The sequence below is a fragment of the Aedes aegypti genome, chromosome 2, assembly GCF_002204515.2.
Source record: "Aedes aegypti strain LVP_AGWG chromosome 2, AaegL5.0 Primary Assembly, whole genome shotgun sequence".
NCBI classification, from domain to species: domain Eukaryota; kingdom Metazoa; phylum Arthropoda; class Insecta; order Diptera; family Culicidae; genus Aedes; species Aedes aegypti.
The window spans coordinates 172619320-172628345 of record NC_035108.1 but is presented as its reverse complement, the minus strand read 5'-3'; the positions used below and the strand labels follow the sequence as shown (position 1 = coordinate 172628345).

Sequence of the window (9026 nt, the reverse complement as noted above, 5' to 3'; positions counted from 1 at the left end):
ACAGTTGTGTTCAGAATAATAGTAGGGAAAGCCGATTTTCATACAAAATGCTCAACTTTGGCATGCTATGACTTTGTTTTCCTACAAGCAATCGGCATTAAATTTTGGCGGAGAACTACAAATATACTTAATTATATTATCACAAAATATGACATTTTTCACACTACCGGTTAAAAATTTAAGCACCAGGTTAAATCGCTCAAAATAATAGTAGTTTTAATAATTCAAATATCTTCTGTATTTTGAGTTTTAAAATTTTTCTTCACTCATCGTTTCAACAATTTCCACTCAAGCTATAAATGTGTGAACAAGCCAATATTTTAGAAAATTGTTACTGAACAAAAATTTGCAAAAGAAAAACTACTATTATTTTGAGCGATTTCACCTGGTGCTTAAATTTTTAACCGGTAGTGTGAAAAATTTCATATTTTGTGATAATAAAATTGAGTATATTTGTAGTTCTCTGTCAAAATTTCATGCCGATTGCTTATAGGGAAACAAAGTTACAGCATGCCAAAGTTGAGCATTTTGTATGAAAATCGGCTTTCACTACTATTATTCTGAACACAACTGTAGAATATTCAATGTTAGAACATTGGAACAAATGTCATAAAATTGCAACGATAAAAGCGTTCTTTGTTTTGGTTATGCTAACAAACGTAGTTAAGTAAATTAAAAGCGTTTTTTTTTTTCTTATGAGCAGGTGAAATCAACTCACCTGTAAAAATTCTCAACTGCTACGACAAACGAAATGTAATATGTTGTAAACAAAATGTTAATAAAAGCTTTAATTTGTTTTACCAAATTAGGATGATAGTGTTGTGTTATTAGACAGAACACCTAGATATAAGAAATGAATGTAATGTTTGGAATGAAACCAATAAAGAATTAAAATAAAAAAAAATGTTATGTTTAAAATGATACTACTAAAAGAGTTGAAAAAAAAAATCTTGTGTATGTTTTTTAGGGAGTGACCTCAAACTTTTGCACGGGAGAATATGTATGATTATTTGTTATACAGTTTTAAGGTATCTGTTAGCTTTCGTATCAATTGCAGATAATAAGATATTATCAGCATGATTCCCAACTAAGTTTGGCATCACTAGCGTCAGCATCAATCCGTGCGAGATCGAAAGTGAGCCAACACTTTCGGGCGATGTTCCCAAAGTTGCCAAGCTGCCGTGCCGGTGTCGCTTCGTCGTTGCCTCAGACCCTCATCTTGAACACGGCTGGTTATTCGAGCGCTTCTCATATGTGCTTCAGCCTCAGCTCACAACACATATTTTCCATCTTGAGCTCGTCGGGCTTCGAGAGTGAAACAAGTCCACATGTACGGTTGGGCTTCGCCGAGATGCACGGAATGGAAACACCGAGAGCACAGGCTATGTCTTTTATTCAAAATCGAAAGTGATTTGATTTCAGCCTCTGCAGTCTTATTTCGACCTTCTGTAGCATAGCATCGCGATTCGGCTCTCCCGGGGCTGGACACTTCTACCAGGTGGCGTAAAGCATAAAAAAACTGTCGGCTCGCGCGCGTGGCCGCGATCTTTCGCTCCTTTGCTCTACTAAACAGTGAAACGTGGTTGTGGTTGTGGTGATTGTTGTGACTGTTGTGCCGGTTGAGAGATAGAGAGGGGGTGGTGTCCGATCTCGACGACTGGTCCACTGCTTAGTGTCGCCTTCGGCTGAATCTTGGACTGTGAATATTGTGCAATGCGACGACGACGACGACGATGCACAGTGGTAGAAAGCCGGACAAATCTTCAAATATTGATAAGAAAATTTCAAACTTCTTTTTTTGTGTTTCAAATGCTTTAACTGAAAAAAGACCAACATTTCAACCAAATTAAATGAAAATTGAAAATTGCAAATTTGGGTGATGTAGTGACACTCCTTCAATGTGTATCACTATACTGTTTTGACTCCGAAATCCGGACACTTAAGCAGCGGATATATAAAGTTATATTTAATGATATATGTTTTCTTAATTCACTGAGATTAATTATGAAGTTAAATGTTTACTGTTTGGCATGGTGCAATAGAAAAAGTGAATGATTATCTTTAGACAGATATAAAAGATACATAGCATAGTGGATTAAATTAACCTCACCAGAAATTATTATCGTACATTGTTTTCTCTCTTATGTTCCAGAGTAACTATTCATGGTTTTTTTTAGAAACGACAGCTCCTAATGATCTGGTTTGAGATCCGTTTTCGTTTGATATTTGTATAGCGTATTTTTGTATTTCGTATAGCGAAAAAAAAACATCACATCTGTATCGGTCTATGATCGGCAATGTTTTGCAAGTTGTAACAAGCTTGATAAATAGGTGCAGCGAAGGAGAGCTCCATAGAGAGAGCGATGATAAAACCCATTTTTCTCGTTTTATTTACTTTTGGGGGTAGGTGTTTTACTTCACTGGCATGATAAAAAATCCCGAAAATCCTATAGCAATAGGATTCTAATCAGAGCGGTAGCAGTATACGATAAACAGGCTCACATGATGTGTGGCGGATCATGATTGTCATGATCAGAGAGCTATAAGAGAGACATACTCTCAATTTTGTCAGAATTCAACCCCTGTTCTCAACACATTCAATGTGGGCCAGTGATTACTATGCTTGAAGACTGAATGAAAACTGTGAACAACTCTGATATCCCTTAAAATGTATGCGACACGACGTGTATGGCTTGGGATGTTGAGGTTCCAATGTTCGTTCTCGTAGGTAAAGTATGCCAAGAGAACTCGATATGTTTGAATTGAGTTCCGGGACATAATGGCATTGAGGGAAATGAAGAGGCTGTTGACGGTTTCTGATAGGAATAGGCAGAAACCAGCGAAAAAAGGTCTCTGATGGACAAAGGCAGAGAACCGAAAACTTGGATTCTGACGGAAATGGGCAGAAATCCTGTATTAAACTGACCTCTGGTTAGACAAAGATCATCGATGAATGGAATCTTGTTTTGAACGATTGAAGAAGAAATAACCTTAATTCGATAAAAACGTTTGAAATACCGAGAGTTTTTCAAGTTTCATGATCGACATTTGCACGACTGCAAGATTACGTTAAAGGTCGATAAAATTGGAATGTTTATGAATAAACGCAAAACTTAACACACTGTATCGAACCAGGCTAACCTAAAATGCTTGGAATTTCTTTTCCAACTTAAATAAAGCGCTCAAATCAACAGTTATGAAAAATGCTTCCGATCTCCATCGAATCCTGAGAATATTTATCACTTACAACAGCTATGCTATTGTACAACTGGAAGCATTCGCAATAGAAGGTATAGAAAAGTCCAGTACACTTATACTTGTGAGTCGTCCAGTGTTTACAAAAAAAAATGAACGTAAAGAATGAAATCAACTTATAAGTTTCAACATTTTACGATACAATGTTCTGATCATATGGTTCAATGAGTGCTTTAAGTTTAAGACACAAAATATCTCGCATGGCTATGCTTGTACAGTTTGGTAGTATACCAAGTATGGATCATTGCGTGATCATATGAAGATTTTTCGAAGCCAGGGCAATAATACCTACTTGAGAGAGAAAAAGAGAGAAAAAAAAACTCTTCATATTTTTTTAAACATTTTTTATTATTTTAACACATAGATTCAGCCTATGCTGCCAATATCTTTCAAGGATACGCAAAAAAGTTATTCTTAACGTGGACATGATGGAAATTTTATACAAAATAGGTTTCATATTAAAACAGAATCAGACGAAGAACTTCAGAAACTACGAGAAGCGTTGATTTCCGAATAGTGGAAACAAGGATCACAGAAATTTGGGTCCGAGGTCAGGTACCCTAGCTTATAAAACATTCTGTTATTCGAAGATAGTAAGATTGTATTTTCTAGAAACATAAGGTATGAAACTTTGCAATCTTCCGTGGAAAAGAATCGCCAGAAAGATACAGTAAGTATCCAGAAACTTACTGTCATCGGCGTACGATGTTTCTTATTGTTACGAAAAGTATATATTGATTTTTCTAGTTCTGAGATTTTTTTTTTCAATAGGCTAGTGATAAACCACTGAATGCATACGGTTGTTGCAGAAAATAAATCAAGGTTATTCTATGTAGTCACTTCCATCAGATTAACAATAATCTTGTCATATCATGTAACCTGAGATCAGCACGTCTCGCTTCAAATTTGATAGTATTTGATGATCGTTCGGTGCAAACGGAGTTGATCTAATGAACAAAATCCAGTCAATTTTGTGTTTCAATACAGCTTTATGAAACAGTGCTATAGATGTTTTTGCTCATAATATCGATGTACGATGTATGATATCAGAAAATAAATTTTGCTGTGGACACGTCGGAAGTATCGTGTAAAAATTACTATAACTGCAGAAACAGCCCAAGAACTGAAAACTACAGTATGTTTAGTACATTGCACTGTAGATTACTAGGCTCCAGTATTCAAAGATATTAAAATTGTTCTTCGTAGAAAGCTTCCAAATTCGAATGGTGAGTTAAATATGCCATCTAAATCAAAAATTGTCAGTATTTGTTTAAAATACTACTAGAATATTGTTGTATACTATGACACAACAACATAAAGATAAAAAACAGACCAAGATGGTAAAAAAACAACACGAAACAAAGAGCGCCAAAATAGACAGCAGAAAATTTACCCATTAGAGCACAATTTGAAATGGCATATAATTCAAATTTCGTATTTGCTGATAAATTTCCTCTCCCCAGGATTGATACTATTTTGGATCAATTGGGAAGAGCTAAATATTTTTCCACGTTGGACTTGATGTCTGGTTTTCATCAAATCCCACTAGATGAGAACTCAAGAAAATTCACAGCGTTTTCAACACAGTCTGGACATTATCATTTTACGCGTTTACCATTTGGATTAAATATAAGTCCAAATAGTTTCCAGCGTATGATGACAATCGCCATGGCTGGATTGACACCCGAATTAGCTTTTATTTATATTGATGACATCATTGTGATTGGTTGTTCAGTAAACCACCATCTAATGAATCTTACACAAGTTTTTGACAGATTGAGACACTATAATTTAAAACTCAATCTAAGTAAATGTAAATTTTTTCAATCAGAAGTGACTTATCTAGGTCACAAAATAACTGATAAAGGAATATTACCTGATCCTTCTAAATTTGATACAATTAAAAATTATCCAGTTCCATCCAATGCGGATGATGTTAGACGATTTGTAGCTTTCTGCAATTACTACAGGAAATTTGTTCCAAACTTTGCAAAAATTGCTAGTCCTTTGAATAATTTACTTAAGAAAAATTCAAAATTTATGTGGACGGATGAATGTCAATATTCATTCGAATCATTACGCAATTATTTAATGTCACCAATGATTCTTCAATATCCTGATTTTAATAAACAATTTATCTTGACGACAGATGCTTCAGACATTGCTTGTGGAGCAGTACTGTCTCAACAATTTGAAAATAGCGAGCTACCGATAGCTTTCGCAAGTAAAACCTTTACGAAAGGAGAAAAAAATAAACCAGTAATTTTGAAAGAGTTAACAGCGATACACTGGGCTATTAACTACTTTAAACCTTATTTGTATGGAAAAAAGTTCGTTGTAAGAACAGACCATAGACCGTTAGTATTCCTGTTTGGAATGAAAAATCCAAACTCGAAACTCACAAATATGCGTTTAGACTTAGAAGAATTTGACTTTGTCGTAGAATACATACAAGGCAAAGCTAATGTAATCGCAGACGCACTGTCACGCATTGTCACAACGTCTGAAGAATTGAAAAATATAAATATTTTGAAGGTTAATACAAGAGCAATGACCCGAGAACAAAATCAAACTACAACACCCGCAGAAACACCAAAGGTTACTGTTAGTAAAGAGCCTGATCACCTCTCTACTTACGTAACTGAAAATCCAAGCATTACCAACAAATTGCATAAGTTAAGAATTAGTTATGATAACAATGTTCTTGAAATGATAATTTTTTCAAAGAACAGTAAAAAACGTGTTGCATCAGTGCAACAACAGTTTATAACAAACGGAAGTCAAACACTTGAGTTTGCTCTTCTGAAATTAGAAAAATTATTACTTACGATGAAAATTAAAAAGATTGCTTTATCTTCGGATAATGAACTTTTCAAGTTATGGCCTATAAATATTTTCAAAAAAATAACAAATGAAAAAGTTAGACACGTGCAAATAATAATTTACAATCCGCCAAAATTCATAACGGATAAAAATGAAATACATGAAATAATAAGAATTAACCATGAGATCCCATTAGGAGGTCATATTGGACAACATAGACTTTATCTCAAAATAAGAGAAAAATATAAATGGAAGGATATGAAAGGTTGCATATCACAGTTCGTAAAATCCTGTGAGTTATGTAAAAAAAATAAAATTACTAAACATACTAAAGAAAATATGATAGTTACCACAACACCTTCCACACCATTTGAAGTGATTTCAATTGATACAGTTGGACCACTTCCATTAAGTAATAACAAAAATAGATACATAGTTACAATCCAATGTGATTTAACGAAGTATGTTGTTTTAATACCAACGGCAAGCAAAGAAGCTAATGTCATTGCCAAGGCATTAGTCGATCATTTCATATTAGTGTACGGAAATTTCCTTGAATTGAGGTCAGATCAAGGAACCGAATTTAAAAATCAAACCTTAGAACAAATTTGCAAAATTTTGGAAATTAAACAAAACTTTTCAACGGCTTATCATCCCCAAACTATTGGTTCATTAGAGAGAAATCACAGATGTTTGAATGAATATCTGAGATCTTTTACAAATGAACACCATACAGATTGGGATGATTGGTTAAAATTTTACAGTTTTTCCTATAACACCACTCCACATTCAGATCATCAATTTACACCATTTGAATTAGTTTTTGGCAGAAAAGCTCAACTACCCAACGAAATATACGAAAAAGGCATAGAACCACTTTATAATTACGAGGACTATTATCATGAACTTAAATTTAAAATTCAGAAATCAAATGAAATCGCTAGAAGAAAATTAATTGATCAAAAATTAATACGAACAAATCAAGCAAATCAAAATATCAACCCAATAAATCTAAATATTGGAGATTTAGTATATTTAACCGTAGAAAACAGAAAAAAACTTGATTCATTTTATTCAGGACCTTATAAAATAGTCGAAATCAATGACCCAAATTGTAAAATTAATCACTATTTGACACAAAATAATGAGAATATTACAGTTCACAAAAATCGACTTATTAAAGCATAAAAATAAAAAAAAAAAAAAAACACAAAGTTTTGATTTAATTATTGTATCGATAACTAACAATAAATTTTAATACAAAAGAGATCCACCGAGCCTAACACCCATAAAAAAGAGAATAAAACACAAAAAAAAAATGACAATCAAATGGGGTAGGTAAAATTTCTTAGTATAACACTAAGAAGCTTGAAATTCGATAGGATCAAATAAGTATATTTTTTATGTAAACGGTATTTGGAGCATAGCTATACACGAGTAATTTTTCTTCGATACATTACTCTCCCGAAGGGTGGAGGTGTAGCATGATAGACTTGCATTACAAAGTTAATATTCAAAAAACATAAATAATTCATCTCAAGCATTAGAACATGTTCATGTTCCGATGTTCATAAAGAATATCAAATTACAGAACGTTTCCTAGCTCTCACAAATCCTTAAGAGTGTGAAAAGCATAAAACAGTAAAACTAAATTTCACATCAACTGAAATGCTGAACCTTCCCACGATCATAAAAACCTTACTTCACAATTCCCAAGCATTCATATCATGCTAACATTCAAACCAAATTATTGCCAACCTTTTCCAAATTACAACTCAGGCAATGACCCATGTCATTGTCACTACACTCTGACGCCAACGATCATTCCAGACAATCGATATATGCAATAGCGTAATTCGATCTCCTTGCCTACGCCAAGTGCATCGTTCTCACGATGCAAGAGGCCAATGGTTATATTTCTTTTCGCTTATAATGCATAGTGCTAAATTCTGATTGGCTTATATTTACATACCAAAAGTTAACTCCAAGTACCGCCTCTTTTAGAACACTTTTAGAACATAAGCAATTCAATGATTGTAAGACTTCTTGTAAGTAAAAATGATTCTAAATAAAGATAATCTTGTAGACAACGGAACAATCAACAAGTCTAAAATTTAATACGGTAAAGCATCTTTGATGTTGAAATTCGATGAGCATTGTTCAACGACACGATTAATGAAATCCACATTGAACGACTAACTTCGTTGTGTCAATCGCTAAAGAATACCGTTATGAACAGCATTCCTTATAACGCAGAACGCTCCACAGTTTTAACCGTTCGAAGGGAGATGGAAGTGGATAAGCAAGCAGACTTACACTTACAAGAAAATTTTGGAGCATCGCTGAATCAGATAAATATACGGTTGAGAAGTAGAATTTCTAGAATTAAAGCTGGAGAAGATCTGTTGGAAACTTCAACGGAACGGTTTCAGAACAGGATGCCTGATGAAACGTCATTGGATGTTTAGACTGTATGAATAGTATATTTAGTTTTACAAACAAGCAATCTGATGAAAAAGCCGTTACCGATTTGTGTAAGTACATCAGTATTATGAAGCTTGAAGTGATTACAATGACTCTTACGAATGGTACCAACTTCAGTACCGTTGGTGCAGTAGAATATCAAAATTGATCAAAGCAGGAATCGAAGAAATGATGTAGATATCGTGGAGATTTGAATACGGGTTAATATCTAACAAATAGCCATTCTGTTGTTCAGAACGTTCGAAATTGTTCATCCTACAAAGTTTAAATGTAAAGTATTGCAATCTAATGCTACGGAAGCACGTTCTGCGGAGCTTATTTTTGTGGCTACTATGCTTGGAAATTAGCCAATTTAGCTTTGAGAGACCTTCAAATCGATGCCGATGTAACAAATTTCACATCACATTGTTATCAGCCCTCGGCTAGTTTACCTCTGAATATTTGATTTTTGGGTATATCCTTCA

At 34.0% G+C, this 9026-nt stretch overlaps 1 protein-coding gene across 3 annotated transcripts in view; it reads left to right on the top strand.

The window, feature by feature from the left end:
- Positions 1 to 1417: 1417 nt before the first annotated feature.
- LOC5575057 (collectin-10) overlaps positions 1418 to 9026 on the top strand; it is a 188147-nt gene continuing 180538 nt past the window's right edge. For 2 of the 3 annotated variants that reach the window (XM_021843164.1, XM_021843163.1), the window contains exon 1: positions 1422 to 1498. The gene's annotated coding sequence lies outside the window, so the exon portion shown is untranslated. Of the gene's footprint in view, positions 1499 to 9026 lie in introns of all 3 variants that reach the window. The other variant, XR_002500167.1, reaches the window with a different exon arrangement.